Source organism: Coptis chinensis, chromosome 8, assembly GCF_015680905.1.
Source record: "Coptis chinensis isolate HL-2020 chromosome 8, ASM1568090v1, whole genome shotgun sequence".
NCBI lineage: Eukaryota > Viridiplantae > Streptophyta > Magnoliopsida > Ranunculales > Ranunculaceae > Coptis > Coptis chinensis.
In genome coordinates, this window is record NC_141463.1 from 83,902,496 (window position 1) to 83,922,380 (window position 19,885).

The 19,885-nt window shown below is 37.5% G+C and overlaps 1 pseudogene; it reads left to right on the forward strand.

The window, feature by feature from the left end:
• The first annotated feature begins 252 nt into the window (after positions 1-252).
• Positions 253-18,922, forward strand: LOC147483632 (cysteine desulfurase 1, chloroplastic-like; annotated as a pseudogene).
• Positions 18,923-19,885: the final 963 nt, after the last annotated feature.

Here is a 19,885-nt window from a genome sequence, read left to right on the forward strand (position 1 = left end):
GTGCTAAAGGGTGGAAACGAGACATAAGCTGTAAGGGTTTTTTTTAAATTTTTTTTATCTGAAGTGTAAAATCTAAAGTTTAATTAACTATTGGATTTCATTTGTTTGGAATTGTCATTTGGCATGTATGTTTTTGTTTTTGATCATTTTGAAGAATCTATATTCACTATTTTATCTCTGAAGATTAGATTCATAATATGTTTGGTCGTATTATTCTTCTTCTTCTTCTGTAAAATTTTATTCTTTTTTAAAATGGAAAGAGTATTATTAAAACTACCAACTTCAAATGTTTTTGCTGTTGAAAATCAGTCAATTTCACTTGGGCATATTACTAGACCCGATTTTCCTATTCTCCACCAGGTATTACCAACTCTTTTAATGGTGTCAAATAATTCATCTTGGATAGTGGATATTGGGTTTAGACTTGTTTTAGTATTGAAAGTAATAAACTAAGGACGTTTGAAAAGAGTTATGGATAAATAAAGTGTTTTTTTGTTGGACAATATTACCGTTTTCATTAAAAAAAAAAAAGATTTAACAGAAATGCTAATATGGTTGTTTTGGGTGTTGTAGAATGTGAACAAGTCAAAACAGGTCTACTTGGATATAATGCAGCAACTTCACAAAAGCCTACTGCTGTTTTGGACTCTCTACAAAACTATTACTCAACCTACAATTCCAATGTGCATCGTGGTATTCCAATTTGAAAAGGAACTTATGTAATCTAGTATGTTTTTAGATCCCTTTTAACACGGTTGATGCAAGGGGTTTTACTGAAAATAATCTTCATCATGAATTCTAACTAATTTCTCCCTGCACTTTAGTGCAAGAGCCACTGATGAATATGAATCAGCGAGGATAAAGGTGGTTCGTTTCATTAATGCATCAGAGTTTACTGAGATTGTTTTTACACGAAATGCGATAGAGGCTATGAATCTTGTAGCCTACTCTTGGGGCCTATTGAATTTAAGACAAAGGGATGAAGTAAATCCTTATACTTGGTTCTCTATTTTTCACTGGTTACCCAAGCATTTCATCTTATGGAACTTTGCTTGTCTCCTTTAAAATCTTCTTTTGCTTTCATGCAGATCATACTTAGGATTGCCGAACATCACATAAAGCAAATATATAGCTTTCTTGGTTGAAGAAAACTAATCTACCATCTTTTCTAACAAAGTTATTTCTCTCTAACAAACCATCTTATCAAACGTCTCATGACTATCTTTGTTGATCTCAAAACAATCTGAGTCTCAGCACATGCCAAACAAAGTGACTGAAGTCACTAAACCAACAGAAGTCACCTCCCTTTGTTCCTTCAACCTAACAGCACTAGCTCTCCCTCAATCATTCAAACATGAAAACAAAGTCATTAGTTGTCTTTAAAGCAAAGCTTCTCAAACCTTGGAAAGAAATGATACAATTATTCAAATTTAAAAAACACATTTCTATAAGACCCCTCAGTAGCTTCTGTTAGAAAAATAGATTTGTACAAATCTATTAAGATATGAATGAGTTATTTGTCTCCCAAGTTATCCCACTTGAGATGAAATGGGTTTCCCTTGAAACAGTAAGTAAAGTGAGAAAAACCTTTTCGAAATGGTGCACTGGTTCGAAACAGTGCATTATGCCGAAAAGGTGCGACCTTTCCGAAATGTGCATTGGTTCAAACAAAGATCATCATCTTTGAAAAGGTGTAACTTTTCGAAATAGGCACTGGTTCAAAACAGTGTTATATGCCGAAATGGTGTGTCCTTTCGAAACATGTGACTTTTCAAAGAATTGCTTACTTTTTCCCAAGAGTCACTGTGTTGTTTCGAAGAGGCACCACTCACCTATAAATAGTAGATGAATTTGGAGAGAAAGACACACCAGATCACACAGAGTTCTGATCTTTCTCTTCTCCCTCCGTTTTAGTCAAATATTATGTTGTGTTCGCTGATTCTATAGAATTAAAGTGCTAGCTTTCTATAGAAGGAAATCCGTTCTATCTTGAGAGACAATTTCCCATCAACCTTCAAGCACCGTGAGGGGGAAAATCTGTCTTAAAGACATAGTGTATCTACACTAGGCTCGGATTTAATTAAGAAGTACAAGACATTTACAAGACAAAATGTTTGTATAGTTTGGTAATTGGTAAATAGTAAGTACAATTAAGTTGTATATTCCTAACAACTTAAGACAGAGTTCTTGCCTTGAATTAATTTTGTTGAATTAATTTTGGTTATACTTATGTAAATGCACTAACAATCTTGAAGTGGGTTTTGTTAACGCGTCGTTGAGAAGCGGTGGTCAAAAGATTGATATGTGGCAAACATTTTCTTGCCATAGTTCCTCACTATGATGCTTCCATGCACTGGGACGGTATGTATTTCTAGTTAATTACACACTCAGAAATTATATATTTTGGCAGTTCTTTAGTAGTGAACGCTAAGGTGACCTTCGAAATTCCTTCAATCCGGTTGAAGAGATGTGAAAGAAGGGAATGGTTCACGTACTGATTGAATGGAAAGTCGAGTTGCATCGATGAAGTGCTTGAAGCACACTAGTTTGTATCCAATTTAATGGACGTCCGTCCAATAACTTAAATAACCACCATGGCCTTTGTAATAGTCTTGGCGCCATATGGTTTGGGTTTAAACAAAGATGGTTCATTGAACATGGGTGGAATTAAAGTGAACTTGATGGAAATGTGTGACTGTTTGAAAAGGCAAACACTTGGAAAGCGGAACCAAGATAATTCTAACAAGACACCGACCTGTTGGTAAGATAAGGTTCAAAACTTGGAGTTTTTGTGACTCTTTGTGAACATAATCAATAACCAACAGAAGTACTAAATGGTTGGCTATTCAATCTTATGAATGTCAACATACTTGTAAGCAAATTGAGGTCTTAGACGTGTTTAGACACTATATGAATGATACGTGATATTTTTTAACAAGACGTTTCACTTGAAAAACATATATCTAAATGGTTTCCAATTTATTGACTTTGTCATGAGAAATTGGAAAAATATGGGGGATTATATATCTCCTTGAATTAATCAATTCAAAATTGGAAATTTGTTGAAGCATTACTCAAAAGACATCAAATGTGGTGTTTTACTCTAGGAGAGATGCATAAATTTCTTGAAAATCCTCAAAGCAAACGCGTGAATAGCAAGGTCCACTATGGAATCGGAATTCATAGCGCGTTGGACAAGATCGAGAAGAAGCCGAAAGTGGCTTCAAATTTCTTAGAGGATATTCCAAACTGGGCTAAACTTGTGCCAGCAGTGTGTATACACTGTGACAGCCAATCTGCTATTGGTAGAGCACAAAGTAGCATGTATAACGGGAAGTCTCGACACATACGTCGTAGACATAACACCGTTAGACAATTGCTTTCAAATGGAGTTATCTCAATCGACTATGTAAGGTCAAAAGATAACGTAACATTGCAGATCCGCTTACAAAATGTTTAACAAGAGAGCAAGTAGAACGATTATCAAGGGGAATAGGCTTAAAACCTTTGAGATAATCAACCAAGAGTCCTCATAATGGAAAAACCAACCTAGTTGACTGGAGATCCCAAGATCTAGGTTCAAAGGGCCAACTGAATTATGTCTGTGACTCAGTTAAGCACTGGAGACTAATATTATACTCTAACCCATTCCTATATAAGACAGTGTATATCTGCTGCGAGACCCAGGATAAGTCAAGCTTTTAATGATTTACTATATCTTGGAAAGTTATGTTATCCAAGTGGAGTATTGTAGGATACTCTTTATAGAAATCACCTATGTTAGTGCGAAGTGGGGCCGCTTCTATGAGAATTTTAAAGACAAAATGTCTCAAAAGCACTATCTGAAACCAAGAAGTGTTCAAGGCCAAAATGAACACAAGCGTGAGAACCAACAGTATTCGAGAAGGTACTGCGTGAAGATGATTGTCTAGGTTTATACAAACGGCTGACAGTTCAAGGACATTAATTGAAGTCTACTGATCGTCCAATTAAATCCGATCGTCTTTCACTAAGGCAAGTTCAAGGCCTCCCATGCTACTTGACCTGATGCGGTATCTTTTCATTTGTAAAAGAACAGAAATTCGATGTTTATGCTAGAAGAAGCCAAATCTTCATTCATGTGGGGGATTGTTAGAAAAATAGATTTGTACAAATCTATTGAGATATGAATGAGTTATTTGTCTCCCAAGTTACCCACTTGAGATGAAATGGGTTTCTCTTGAAACAGTACGTAAAGTGAGAAAAACCTTTTCGAAATGGTGCACTGGTTCGAAATAGTGCATTATGCCAAAAAGGTGAGACCTTTCCGAAATGTGCACTGGTTCGAAACAGTGCATCATGCCGAAAAGGTGTAACTTTTCGAAATAGGCACTGGTTCGAAACAGTGTTATATGCCGAAATGGTGTGTCCTTTCGAAACATGTGACTTTTCAAAGAGTTGCTTACTTTTTCCCAAGAGTCACTGTGTTGTTTCGAAGAGGCACCACTCACCTATAAATAGTGGATGAATTTGGAGAGAAAGACACACCAAATCACACAGAGTTCTGATCTTTCTCTTCTCCCTCTGTTCTTAGTCAAATATTATGTTGTGTTCGCTGATTCTATAGAATTGAAGTGCTAGCTTTCTATAGAAGGAAATCCGTTCTATCTTGGGAGACAGTTTCCCATCAACCTTCAAGCACCGTTGTATGTAGCAGTGTACTCGTACCCCTACGAACGACCATCATTGGGTACTACTATAAGAGCCGCCCGCTAATGAGGCGTGCTTGCTTGCCCGCTACTGTGGCTGTCCCGCTTGCCTACTAGTGTGGCATTCGGGCATGCCCTTTATTGGAGCAATGACACTGCCCACTAATATGACACCCAAGTTATATATAGCAGGTCCGAAGATATGTCAAGGGATTTTTTCCATATGAAGCTTTAGGAAAGATTTCATACAAAGAGGGAAATATCTCATCAAATAAGGAAAGGGTATTTTAAGCAATAAGATTCCTATAAATACCCAACAATCATTTCAAACAAAGAACTACGTTCATTTGAGAGACTTGATTCCAGGAGAACGATTTGGATACGTGGGCAGCCTTTAAGGTACAGTCTCAACAATTCTACAACAATCTCCCTAACAAGATCGTTAGTGTGTTGGGTGAGTTCTTACCCAAACATAATTGGCCCGTCTCATGGTTCTTATCAACGGGCCTCTTCCACATTTTTCTTCAAGCTCCATTAATGGCGACAGCTACAAGATCTCAAGTAAACAACCAAGCAAGAACACAACAGTCCAATGGAAACAACTGAGCAAATCTTGAAGATCCAGTCAATCAAGTTCCACCATACCAAAAGGCTTCACCTTTGCAGCTTCAAATACCACAAAAGCCCATATCTAAACTTCTACGGTCTCACTAGCCAGTATCTTCTCCTCATAATGGCACAATTTCACGAGATGCAGATTTAAAAAATATGGAGATAGATGATAAAAGCTTGACCCTGGAAGTGCTGCATCAAAGGTTCAGAAAAACAAAGAAACTTAACGACAACTTGTAGAAGCAACTAAACAAAAGGAGGCCAGTACAACTATTAACAATGGCAAAAACGCAAGAGAATTTCCACAAGTGCTCCAAGATGTTATCAGATCTCACACCTTTACAAAGAAGAATGCCGAAGTCAACCATGGCGAAAAGCGGAATGAAGAAGTTAAACAAACATTCAAATTTCAACTATCAGCCAAAATAGATCTACTACTTTCAAGTTCCATCAACGGTTATTACTCGATATCAGACAAGCAGGCAAATAAAAGTTCATCAGTTTAACACAACAACTCGCTGGATCAAGAGACTCTATAAGCCAAAAGGCTCAATATTAATTTGCATCCTCTATCGCCTTCATCAAAGGCCACCACAATGCTTCAGCAATGGAAAACATAACTGCACACAAGACAATACCATCGTTACAGAGGAGACTCTACAATATTGTCAGCGTAAAGCAAAAGAAAACAACCACAAGATAGACAATGACAATAACGCTGCCACTTGTACAACACAATCAGATTTAATGTAAACTATAACGTATGGACTGAATACAAGACAACAAATAACAAGAACGGAGGAAGACGACACCATTTCGTAGGCACTAAAAGTGGGCAGCACAAACGAGCAACATTTCTGGTTCTAACTAAAAGTTGGAAGCACTAGTGAGTAATACTTCTGGGCACCAAAAGTGGGCAATACTAATGAGCAACACTTCTGGGAAGCACTAGTGAGCAATACTTCTGGGCACCAAAAGTGGGCAACACTAATGAGCAACACTTCTGGGCATCACTAGTGAGCAACACTTTTGGGCACCAAAGTGGGCGAAAGATAATGAGTAACACTTCTTCAAAGACTAGCGACAAGAAGAAAGAAAACAATTTACCAAATCCTGAAAATTCGATTAATCAGTCGCGATGGATCAACTAGCCGCACTAGATCTGCAAGCTCGACCTTCACATCTCCAAGTACCACGACAACCCAGATCTAGGCATTACCGCGACCGAAGGTTCCAACAGCTCATCTTCAAGATCTAGATGCTACAAATGCAAACTAAGTAGATCCAGAAAATATGGAGACAGAAGATGAAGACGTTACATTAGAAATGATGCGTCAAAGGCTCAGAAGAGAAAATGAACACAACAAGTCAACAACTACTTGCAGAAGCAACTGGACAAAGGGAAGCAAATACAAATGGATGACACTGATGCTACTTTTTCCACAACGGCAAGAGCCCCCAAATAGAGTGAAAATCAAAATGTATTCAACCAAATACAGGATAATAATGGCAGATTCCGTCCATTAGAACTTATCCCTGAAAATCATCCAAATCACTCAAGGTTAAGCATACGTTCATCCCATTCGAGGAGGCAATCTAGATCTTGAAATAACAAGGACGATGGGTGTAGCAAGGGTCATAACACAAGGCATAAAGAACAACAAAACACATTGTCAGGAAGACATCATACCTCCCACGAGATTCCAAAATCATCACGCGTTAATCGCAACATGTCAAGAAGATTAGAAAAATGGACAACATCAACCATAAGAGGCGATGCCGGACGACAAGGTCATGACCTCAGGCACGAATTGCAATACGACCTAAGACATGGTTTAAATACAGCAAAACCGCTATAGAAGGTTTAACAAAGATCACCCCAGAATGCGGCCACACTGAAGAAACTACTCCCCAATTCGACAGTTTAGCATGTATTATCGGCACAGGTCTCGCAGTCCAAGAAACCAACAAAATTTGGAAGTACGCAATAACTGGGGGCGACCACACCATGAGATGCAGCATAGCGAAGTTACCCCTAAAATCAAAAATCAAGAAGTCGCAGGCGCACCATTCACAAAATAGCAAATCAAAGACATTATCAAGAAAACAATGAGCAATGCGGGTGTGGCTGAAACACGATGGAAAGACCTTGCAGTAAATGAAGATGCCATTAGATGATTTTCTCACGAAGATACAAAATCACGAGAACATCAAGAAAGATTCAAACCGGATATTCAAGAAATACACGGTCTCACCACCAATCTTGGCGGCCCGGCCTACAAGGCAACCTATTGGAGCTTACTTCGCCGCTACAGATACTGCAGTAAGTGTAGTACTGTTCGTCGATGGAGAAGACGGTCATTCGAACTTCTTCATTAGTAAGACACTAACGGGGGCAGAAACCAGATATTTGAGGAAAAATAAAAATAAAAATAAAAAATCACTCTAGCATTGGTTCATGCTGCCAGGCGCCTTAAGCCATACTTCCATGGAAGACTGGTTAAAGTATATATGGAGTATCCTCTTCGCAAAGTTTTCCGAAGTGCTCAGGATTAATCAAGCAAACTCACGGAATGGGACATCTACTTGAGTACTTATAACATTACCTTCGAACCTCACATTTCAAAAAAGGGTCATGCACTTGCATCCCTAATGACAGATTTCCCTATCAACGATTTCATCCCCAAAATCAACTAAGATGAAGGTATCTCTAGTGAATCGGCCACAATTGGGGGCGAGGAATCCCCGCCAAAGCATACTGACTCTTCATCCGATTCATGGATTGTTTACACAGATGACTCACATAACAAATTTGGCTTTGGATTAGGATGTGTTTTTTATCAAGCCAGATAAGTCGACTATTGAGAGCTCAGTTCGTTCTAAGTTCAAGGCCTCTGACAATGTAGCAGAATATGAAGCCGTCTTTTATGCCATGCGCACAACTTTGGACTTAGCGGATTCAGTAAGGAAAGCTATCTATGTTTGGGCGAGTTCCAGCAAATGAACTGCGTCTAATTTTCTCACCTTGGCAGTTTGCAAAATGGGGTTTAGACATCATTGGGCCTTTCCCTAGAGCTTCAGGGAATGTCCATTTTTTGCTGGTTGCTACTGATTACTTTACCAAGTGGGCAGAGGTATAACCCTCAGTGCACATACAAGCTTTCGACGTGAAGCGGTTCCTATAGAAGGATATAGTGTGACATTTTGGTGTCCCTGCCGAGTTAATATCAGACAATGGAAAGCAGTTTGATGCAGAAGAAATACACAAGTTCTGTGCTAGTCTCTATATTCAACACAATTTTTCAACATCCTATCACCCTCAAATGAATGGGGAAGCCGAGGGGACAAACAAGTCAATCTTAGCAATCCTCAAATGTCGACTCGAGCAAGCTAAAGGAAAGCGGACAAGAGAGCTACCAGCCGTTCTATGGACATATAAAACCACTCCAAAGTGCTAAACAGGACTGTCACCATTTAACTTGGCTTTTGGAGCAGAAGCCATATTACTTACCAAAGTTTTTGCTGGGACAACCCGTACTGCTGCCTTAGACGATGGTCTTAATAACGAATTACTAGCTCATTCGAAAGCCAATGTAGATGAAGTACATCAAGAAAGTATTGCTCGTCTACTACATTCACAGACCAACAATCAAACATTATCAAGAAAACAATGAGCAATGCGAGTGTGGTGGAAACTCAATGGAAGGATCTTGCATACAAAATGCAGAACTGGGGGCGACCGTAAGAAATCGACGTCAAGAAGTTGTATAATTTGGCATAAAACATTAAAGAACCCCACAAAGACTGGTCAAGAAGTCGTTCTTAAATAAAACTGAAGATTGCAGATCCCTCGGGGAAAGATCTGAAAGCTAGTTGAAAATGGACAGTTAGACGAGTTTTTACTTTCAAAGACTGTGAAGCAAAGTTTAGCAATGACGGGCGGGTGAGCTCTTTCAAAGTTTAGCAATGACGGGCGTAAAAAAATAACATATACAAATTCAAAAGTCATGGAGTTTGCGTTTGCAACACCTCTCTCCATGCACCCAAAAGTCATGGAGTTTGCGTTTGCAACACCTCTCTCCATGCACCCAAAAGTCGTGGAGTTTGCGTTTGCAACACCTCTCTCCATGCACCCAAAAGTCGTGGAGTTTGCGTTTTCGACACTTCTCTTCATACACCAAAAGTCATGGAGTTTGAGTTTGCAACACCTCTCTCCACGCACCAAAAAGTCATGGAGTTTGCGTTTTCAACACTTCTCTCCATGCATCAAAAAGTCATGGAGTTTGCGTTTGCAAAACCCTACTCCACGCATCAAAAAGTCGTGGAGGTTGCGTTTGCAAAACCCTACTCCACGCATCAAAAAGTCGTGGAGGTTGCGTTTGCAAAACCCTACTCCACGCATCAAAAAGTCGTGGAGTTTGCGTTTGCAAAACCCTACTCCACGCATCAAAAAGTCGTGGAGTTTTGCGTTTGCAAAACCCTACTCCACGCATCAAAAAGTCATGGAGTTTGTGTTTGCAAAACCTTACTCCACGCATCAAAAAGTCGTGGAGGTTGTGTTTGCAAAACCTTACTCCACGCATCAAAAAGTCGTGGAGTTTTGCGTTTGCAAAACCTTACTCCACGCATCAAGAAGTCGTGGAGTTTTGCGTTTGCAAAACCTTACTCCACGCATCAAGAAGTCGTGGGATTTGCGTATGCAACATCTTGCCCCACGCACCAGAAAGTCATGGAGTTTACGTTTTCACCACGCACCAAAAAGTCATGGGGTTTGCGTTTTCAACATCTCTCCAAGCACCAAAAAGTCATGGGGTTTGCGTTTTCAACACCTCTCTCTATGCACTAAAAAGTCATGGAGTTTGCGTTTTCAACACCTCTCTCCATACACCAAAAAGTCATAGAGTTTGCATTTTCAACACCTCTCTCCATGCACCAAAAAGCAGTACCTCTAACACCCGTATTTTTAAATACATATTTTTATATTTATTAATTAATTAAATTATTTATTTAAAAATTCGTCAGATTGGACTCGGGATACGTGGGCCTGGTTTTGGGCCCGAGTCGGTGTTGGGCTTGGGTTTCGGACCCAAGTATATAAACACATTTTTCTAAAAAATAGGGTTCAGAGAAAAATAATATATTAAAAATGGAGGCAGAGCTTGAAGCTTGTTTGCTCGAGCGTTGGAGCGCGACGACGCGGATTAGGAGAGATTCGTCGAGCTGTTACGTAAGGTGAGTAGATTAGTTTTCTATTTCACGGGTAACTTTACTGTTAAAAGTTTATGTTTATGTTTTCGGTTTATTATTATGTTATTATCGTTCGTACTGTGGTTGTTAAAAATATGGGTTAAACTGTCGAGATTGAAATCGATGGTTAAACCGTCGGGGCGGATTGGGTGCTGTCGAGTTTGACTTTTGGTGGAGTGGTGTTGGGATTATAGGAGTTTGAAACTGTTGGAACAGTTCAGAAACTCGTTGGAGCTTTGTCAATGGAGGCGCCAGCCCCATGAAACGCATTGCTCTTTGATGGGTTGTTTTGTTTTTGTGGGTTCGGTTGTGGGGTTAGTGGGATTACCATTGGTGGTGGTTGGAGGTCGTCATGGGCGCTGTTGGAGCTTGGAGAAAGCTTGAGCCATCGTTAATGGCATTACTGCCATTACTGTGATACTGGGGTGGGGCAATTTTTATAATTCGAACTGTTTTTGGATGGTTTTTGTTGGTTGTTTTATAATGGAGTTTGGTTGTTGATGTATGAGGGAAGGTCGGATTTGGGTGGGCTGTTGAAAGCTTGTAGCAGCCATTAATGGCGGTGCGATTTTAGATCTAGATTGGGAGAAGAGGGTGGATTTAAGAATTTAGGATTTCGTGTTTGTTAAAGGGGTGGCCGGATTTTGGTGGCTGTTGGTGGAGGGGAAGATGAACAGTAACAATTTTGGTTTGGGCTTTGGGCCTAACCCTTTTGGTTTTGTGTGGGCCGAAATTTAAATGTTTGGTTTGGGCCAAAATCTTTTAGTTTTGTTTGGGCCCGATTTTAATTAAGTTTTGGGACCAGTTCATTTAAAGCTTGGACCAGTTCTATTTTGTTTTGATTGGGCCGATTTCAGTTAAATTTTGGGCCGACCCATTTGTATTCTGGATCAGTTTAATTAAGTTTTGTTTGGGCCTTCTCCAAATTATGTTTTGGGCCAGTTCAGTATAAGTTTTTGGGCCCGTTTCTAATATTGCTTGGGGCCACTCCATTGGACTTAAAATAGATCTAATTGGGTCTTTAAATGTTTAGACTTTCGGGTTCTAAGGTTTGGGCTCGGCTAGTTGGGTCCGAACTGTTTCCTTAGTCATGAGCCGTGAGCCATGCACATTGACCTTAGCCATGAACCATGGCTATGACCATGGACCTGTCGAACACGGAAACGATAGTTTGATTTTGACCAGGACAGTTTGACTTTGACCATGACAGTTTGACTTTGACCAGGATAGTTTGACTTTGACCATGACATGTTGAGTTTGACTTTGACCATGATATGTTGATTTTTCCAATTTTTCACATATTTGTTTACATGGACAAATATAGTAATAAAATATTATCGAATATTGTATAACTTGGTTGGTCATTATCTAATTTAGATTTGACGTGAGTAGTGTGTAAAATATATATATATTGGGCTTTGATTGTGGACTGTGGACTGTCTAATTGTGCTACGTTTTATGTTGTATTTTGTATGGGCAAGTTATAAAATAAAATGCTGTGGAAGCTTGCATATTTGGTTGTCATTCTCTAATAAAGATTTGACGTTGATACTGTGTATATTTTGACCCGTGATGAGATAGAAACTTTAGGAGATATAATATTCCTAAAATGCAATATCTTGGAGAAATTTATATAAACGCTCCATTATTATATATGTGAGATGCTACTATGAGGTAGTATAGTATTGGTGAATATTTGCCCACGGGAGTGTGGTGAAGTGCAATAATATATTGGCACGTGAAATAATGAAAGTGGTTATAAGTAATAACTGAGATACTTTCTAAATATTATGGCTTAGTGCAATAAGGTAATTGACCTGCACGTGATATAGTGGAATTGTTATGAGTCATTAATGTATGACACTTGAATAAATGACGTAACGAAAATCCTAGAACCTAGCTACCACAACTCATGTGATTGGCCCTTCTGGCATTTCAGTTAATCTGAATGGCCTTCAGGCGTAAGATGTGATTGGCCCTTCTGGCGTTTCAGTAAAGCTGAATGGCCCTCCTGGCGTAGCCGAATAATGGCTTGATTATTCCGTTCGCAATATAGAACGATGATGCGCAATATTTTATGCCGAATAGTGGCAGTACTTACATAGATTTGGCTTCCGTGTGAGGATTTACGGTGTCGCGGCATCCCGCCGGAGGTGGATTCACGCACGGAGTGGCTCATTATGTAAGGGAGGCATGTGGATGTACATGTTCGGCGTTGGGTTGCGACTGTGGTAGCCAGGAAAACTAGGTAAGACATAGATATGACGTGATTTTAGGGACACGCAATGAAAGCTTGAAACAATCTAATTATAATAATACGTTTGGTTGGTTATCTTGTTTAGTTGAACCTAAGGCGCCTCGATGGAGGAACTACCTGCCTTATTTATGATGCGTATAGTTTGTTATGTGGTTAGTGGGAAGTTAAGGCGCCTCAGTGGAGGAACTACCTGCCTTAATTATTATTCTTAAGGATGTTGTATTAGTCGTTGAAAGTTAAGACGCCTCGGTGGAGGAACTAACTGCCGTATGAATTGTGTATATATATGTATAAATATATGTTGTATTTTAGAGCTACTCACACCAGCATTTTATAATGCTGACCCGATTTGCATGTTTGCTTATCGGGTGTGTTCATTCAATGAACACAGTTGATAAGTTTTGACAGGTGTAGTGTTGAAGAAAGTTGGTTGCTGCTTGTGGTTTGCGTGAGCGTTGCATTTCAAGATAGGTTTTGTTTTCCCTTGAGGTGATATAGATTTTCAGTCTAGACAATGTTTTACGTATTTTCATTTGTAATTGAAAAGAGATTTGTAACCTAATCTTATTTGTAAATTTTTGTATGAAGAAGACTTTTGTTTAAGTTAAAATTTTTATTGGTTTTTATTATCCGCATATTTAAACTGTTTATGGGTTTTTGGAAGAGGAGAGTGTGTCACACCTCGGAGATCAAAGAGTCGGGAACAAATTATTGTTTTTTCAGTGCAATTTAAAATTCGAGGTCGCGGATGTTTAATATCGAGCATTTGGTTAGCTTAGACTTAGGTGAGTCTAGGTGATTCTCGGATCGTGGTTTATGGGTAGTGTTTAAGGAGTTTTATTTTCAAAACTATTTCCGCTAGTTGTTTTATTTTTACAAAGAAAATAAAAGTGATATAGAAATAAAGAGAGGCAATATTTTTCTTGATTTGATTGTATGTGTAATGTGTATATTTATATTAGTTACTCTTGTGGAGTGCATATGAAATGCTTTTATTTTTCCTCATCATATGAGGAGTGGTTATATGTGTAATGTGTTAATTACTAACGGATTTGATCAAAATGATGTGTGCTGCTGTAATATTGTTTTATTGTTGGTGATCATTTTCACATGTATTAGGGATTAAGTGCAATAACATGTTTGTGAACTTTGTATTTGAGTGTTATGTTATTATTTGAGAAATAAGGAGATATTTTAATCTATATTGAATGAGCTGTATTAACTGATGATTTTGTGACGTACTGAGTAAGGAACTAATTGCCTCGGTGTTGGAGGAACTATCTCGCCTCACTCGTACACTTTAATGGATGAATAGTATTTTGAAGTATAAGAGATTAATTTGTTAGATGTGATTAATTATAAATAGATAATAATAATAATAAAATATATACGTGTATTCTTTTTGAGATGTGTATACCTACGTATACACGTGTATTCTTTTTGAGATGTGTATACCTGCGTATACACATGTATTTTTTGAGCTGTGTATACTGGCGTATACACGTGTATTCTTTTTGAGATGTGTATACTTGCGTATACACATTTTTATATTATTGTATATAGGTGAACTATTACCGTGCGTGTATGATTGATTAATATTGTTAAATTAGTTTCACATTAATTTTTGCATATTCGAGTATTTGTTCTGAATTGCTTTGTTTCAGTCTATATGATTATGATAGATGAATATGAATTTTTTTTTTTGAATACGTGCTATATTTGATCCAGTTGCAAGCATGAATTAGGATTCAAGTGGTTTTAAAATTTAATTCTTCTGATAGCATGACTAAAGTAAATATAAAGTTTTATGGTAGTATCAATGACACGAGTGATTTTTATTTTAAGTGTATCAGGACACTAATTTTCTTTTATGCATGATAATGAAAACTCCATAATGATTTATGCATGGATGAACTTACCCCCATATTATATTTCGTGCTAAGAAAGAGAGGCTGGAAGATATTGGAGAGCTAGTAAGTATGGGAGAAGGAGGACTGAAAGGGATGTTAAGGGTCAAGAAGAAGTCGAAGATGCTTGTCGCAGTTTTGAGAACTATTTATTGATGGAGTTCTTGTTCGTGACATTATTGATCGCATCCTTGCTGAAACCCCCTCAACGCTTGAAGATCTATATAAATCTATAGAAAATTGTTTGTTGCATTGGGTTTTAGACAACTACCGATTGCTATATTCAAAAGCCCTTGAGTGAGAGTCCAACCGAGGAGTTCAAGAAAGAGTAAACTTCCCATGAAATTCCTCTTTCAAATCGAATCTTTGAAAGATCATATTCAATGGTCAGTTCCCATGAAATTCCTCTTTCAAATCGTATCTCAGAGTTTATAACGGATGAAATTTGGAGGTCCATCGCACGGCTCTTTGTTTATTGTCTGGAGTGCTAAAGGGGTGGAAACGAGACATAAGTTTAAGGGTTTTTTTTTAATTCTTTTTTATCTGAAGTGTAAAATCTAAAGTTTAATTAACTATTGGATTTCATTTGTTTGGAATTGTCACTTGGCATGTCTATTTTTGTTTTTGTTCATTTTGAAGAATCTATATTCACTATAATCTATGTTCATTTTGTTAGATCCCTTTTAACACAAATTGATGCAAGAGGTTTTACTGAAAATAATCTTCATCATGAATTCTAACTAATTTCTCCCTCGCACTTTAGTGCAAGAGCCACTGATGAATATGAATCAAAGCTGAGGATAAAGGTGGCTCGTTTCATTAATGCATCAAAGTCTACTTTTGAGATTGTTTTTTCACCTAAATCACGGCCAGAGGCTATGAATCTTGTAGCCTACTTTGGGACCTATTGAATTTAAGACCGGGGATGAGGTAAATCCTTGTACTTGGTTGTCTCTTTTTCAACCCAAGCATTTCAGCCTTGGGGCACTTTTGCTTGTCTCCTTTAAAATCTTCTTTTGCTTTCATGCAGATCATACTTACGATTGCCCGGACAAAGTGTCATAGTTCCTTTTCAAATTGTGGCTCAAAAGACTGGTGTTACACTCAAATTTGTTAGTTTAATCAGAAGTTCTCGATATCGATAAGTTGAAAGAAATGTTTATGGAGAAGACGAAACTTGTGGTCACTCATCATTTCTCCAACACTCTTGGTAGGCGTGTTCTTTTCTTATTTAAACTTTTCTGTTCTCCTTTCTCATGCCTTGTCTCGGTTAAAGCTTTTATTCTACCCGTGTTATGGCTTGATGGGTATGTTCACCCTTCATAGATGTTCACGTGACCCTTTACGAGTGTGTGTGGCTTAAAATAGAAGAGCAAAGAGAGAATGCTTATGTTTAGTTGGTTTCAGAATATTTTTCAAGGTAAGTGATAATCTAAGGTTAGAATGAAGATGGTTATTGGACGTAAAATATTCTTTTGAAAAATTAATGGAAAGTAGAACTTTTCACTATAACTTGGTGTGGCATGGGAGTTGATTGAAAGCTCGGGGAGCTATGTCACAATATTTGCAAGGAGAAAAGACGAGAGTTTTCTAGGTAATTACAAGAGGAATAGACTTAGGGGACAAGAGTTGATTAGGTGTATGCAATGAGTGAACACGATAGATTGACCACGGGGATTACAAAATGTGATTGGTCCGCACAAGCAACTTAAACCACCTCGAGAAAATGGGGGCCGCTTTTGAAGGGGTTACCTCCAAGAGGAAATGGTCGTTTATATCCATCTTCTTCTTATACTCTAAATAACTCCAAAGACGAATTTATTCAATTGCTTTAAATCACCAAGATATTACAAAATAAGTTACTTTGTCACGGATTGAAGTGGCCCGATATCCCCGATTTCTTTTGGTTTTGTTAATTCATTCTTGTCGAAGTTATCATTGTCATGGTCAACATTTTATAGCTATCTTGTTGACAATGTATAATTCATTATTTTGTTATAAATTTTCTTCGTTGATTTACATCCGTTGTGTGACATTGTAATTATAACTAGGATTTTTCCAGTGTTTATTATTTTGTTGAATAGAATTCTTTGTTGCATTTGATGTAAGTTCTTAGTTCGATATGTTGTTTGACCATTTTTCCATAATGGATTATCTTTGTGTTTTTAGGTTCTGTTCTTCCAATTAAGGATATTACAAGTTGGTCTCAATGATGTTGGGGCAAAAGTACTTGTAGATGCTTGTCAAAGTGTTCCACATATGGTGGTTGATGTGCAAAGTCTAGATGCTGATTTCCTTGTTGCATCATCGCACAAGGTTCGTGATAATCTAAAATGAGGCTTTTGAAACCTATTTCTATATGTATTTTAATTGTTGTTACTATGTTTCATCCCTATGATTATCCATACATGAAATTAAGTAATAAACATGTCTCAGATTTGGGCCCTACACTGCATTTGGATTCATATATGGCAAAAGTAAGGTCTTGTCATATTCCTTTCCTAGGTAATCTTGGACTTGAAAGGGTTTTCTTAGTAAGAGATTTTAGCTGATATTCAAGTTTTAAGACCGGGTTCTACCACAATGTGTAACTTGCTTTTATATGTTTCAAAGGTGGTGGCTATGATTTCGATGTATTCTTAGATCATTCCACTTATGCGAACCTCCTTCCAGGTTATTTTGTTTGGAGCCTAACATACACTAAACTACAAATTGAACAGCTAGAATTGTGCACTACAAATTGAATGACTAGAATTGTGTTTGAAGTTAGAACCCATTATTTGATGAGTCACATAATTTAATTTGTAAAAAGCACCGATATGTATCTCTGAGATTGATATGGCCTAGGTTTTTGTCTTGAAAGTTCATTTGCCAATTTAATCTCTTGTTAACTATTCCTTTTCCCTTTTGCTTTCACACACCTATTGTCTTTCATTTTGGGTTAGGTTATTGACACCCAAGTCTATGGTTTAATCACCAAGTTTTTTTGCTCATCCGCCTAATCATATTTCGACAAAATGGTCTGTTTGTATGCATATTCGTGTATTTATTTGATTGCTTGAATTCACGAAGTGAACTGATTTTTAAAGTAACTTAGAAACTCTAATTGCTAAATCAAGACTTTATGATCGATCTTTTGTTTATAACAGAACATAACCTTTTTCCTTTTTGTTGGCAATAACACATGCTTGCCTATCTTTCTACTACTTTGAAGACACACTTCCGTAATTTAACTATTCTTTTCCTTTATCTGCTAGTTTCTTGTTCTCTATTACCCTAAAACGAGTATTTATTTTCTCTTAAGTTTGAAAATCTACTGAAAACCTTATGATATACAATTTAAAATTTACGTAGTTTTGTTTTATCCGAACAAGATGAAATCAGTGATGTAACATAAATCTAATGCATGTAATAACATGGTTGGCGGCCCTATACAACTCATTTTTTTTTTCCTTTTCCTTTTTTTTTTTGAAAATGAAACAAATTATAAGGTTTACATAATAAATTAGTATATAAGACCTTCATTTTGAAAAGGTCCTCATTCACTAGATCTTAAACAGGTTTTGTGACTAATAACTATAAAAAAAGTGACAATCTAGTTTCTAAGTAATTTAGATATTAGCTAGCTAGCTTAGTAATGAATCCCAGGAAAGAAAATAGAAACTAGAAAATGTTTGATCTTACTCAATTGTACCAGATTTGAGGTTTGGAACTCCCGCAATTGGGGAGGTTATAGGGCTTGGAGCGGCAATTGATTATTTGTCGGGGATTGGCATGCAAAAGATCCATGATTATGAGGTGAGCAAATCCTTCCCACCCCCTCCTCTCTCTTTCATCTCTATATGTTTCTAGTGATGTCACCTTGTTGGTATCTTGATTATTTACTTAATTTTAGAACCTAATTGGAAAGTATTGGCCAAATCATCTCTTTGCTATAGCTGGCTGTCTTTTCAGCACTTAGTTATTGTTAAATATCCTTCTAAGTTGTGGGATTGGAATTGAACAAGGAAAGAAAAAGAAAAATCGTTAGGTTTATCTATAATTTTAAGGCTAGACACTTTAGAGAACGTTGTTAAAGTACTCCTTGCTCTGTGTCCATGCAGATAGAGTTGGCTACATATCTTCATAAAAGCTTGTGCGTGATTCCCAACGTCTGCATATATGGCCCTCGTTCCTTGAGAACATGTCGGGTCGTCTTTGCTCTTTGTTAGTTCAATGTTGAGAATATACATCCAACAGACATTGCAACTTTTCTTGATCAAGAGGTAAGATTGTGAAACTTTTTCAAATTTAGTGAGAGACACTTGTATATTGTGTGTTACCTTCCTCTTTAGTCAATTTTTGTTATGTCTCTAAATATCTATTATATCATTTGAGGAGACTGGAGAGCACTCGTGTCTTCATATTGTTACTGTATCTATCATTCTATCATATTCTCCTTAGAGGTATTTTGTTGTGTATGTGTGAATGATAAAACACATTCTTATTATGGATATATATATACACGTAACACATGTTAGCTACCTGCAAGTTTCTGACTTTCTATGTTTTTTTGTTTCAGTATGGAGTGGCTATCCGATCAGGTCATCATTGCGCTCAACCTATCCATCGATACTTGGAAATTAATGCAAGTGTGTGTGCTAGTCTCCACTTCTACAACACAAAAGATGTTGATGCATTCATTAGAGCCTTAAGGGAACAATTGACTTCTTCATAACGGGTCTCCCATCTGAGTTTTGTACGTTGTTTGTGTTCAATTTATTCCTTACACTAGTGTTCTTTCATATATATTATGTTAAAATAATTTGTAGTGTCATCTTTCGAATTTGTGCAGTACTATCGTCATTTCGCGCTAAGAAAGAAAAGGTAGAAGAGATTGGGGAGCTAGTAAGTATGGGAGAAGGAAGGACTGAAAAGTTTCTCTTTTCATCACCTTTAACTCCTGCTTACTTGAAGGCTAATAGGATGATAAAAAAAGGGTCAAGAAGAAATTGAAGAGTAAGTGTTTTCTAGCTTAGTTGGTAAAACCTTTGGGTGATAATACTAGAGGTCTGGGGTTCGAACCCCGCTACATACTATTGAGTTACTAATCTCTTTAAAAATAGGCTTGCCCACACATTTTTTAAGTGTCTTCTAGCTTCGTTGGTAAAACCTTTAGGTGATGATACCAGAGG